Source organism: Trypanosoma equiperdum (assembly GCF_001457755.1).
Source record: "Trypanosoma equiperdum strain OVI genome assembly, contig: ctg_1711, whole genome shotgun sequence".
Classification (NCBI taxonomy): Eukaryota; Euglenozoa; class Kinetoplastea; order Trypanosomatida; family Trypanosomatidae; genus Trypanosoma; species Trypanosoma equiperdum.
The window spans coordinates 92,516-93,053 of record NW_027123740.1 but is presented as its reverse complement, the minus strand read 5'-3'; positions in this window follow the sequence as shown (position 1 = coordinate 93,053).

Here is a 538-nt window from a genome sequence, read left to right as displayed (position 1 = left end):
ACGTACATGAAGAACGTATACTTGGACGTATTGGTAGATAAAGTGCTTACTCTTTTGGCACACACACACACACAATTCGCGAGCAGATTTCCGAAGTAAGCGAAAACGCATCTATGACATTATTTAATGGTGGTGATGTTTTTTTTTATATATATCTTTATCAAATTGCGGTTGCATGTTGTGTCTTTACGTTTGGAAGTTGTGACTTTCGATGGCAGGAACTTTCACTGATTGGGGGAAAAAATAAGAAAGGTGAGAAATATCACCAAATAATGTTGTAAATTGTACCTTAGTGAAAATCTGTTTGTTAGGTTCTTCTTCCCCTATTTTCATCGTTTAATGGTCATCAAAACGGTCTAATAGGGTGACGAATAAATGAGGTGTATAAGAGAGGAAGAGGAAGAAAAAATATAATATATGATAGAAAAGGAATTGTGGAAGGAAAAGGAAGAAAGTTGATTGAAAATACCGATTTGTTTTGTCGCTTAACGTCGTCAGTTGCTGGGATGTCGGGCAGGTGCTCGTGGTGACGGGACAA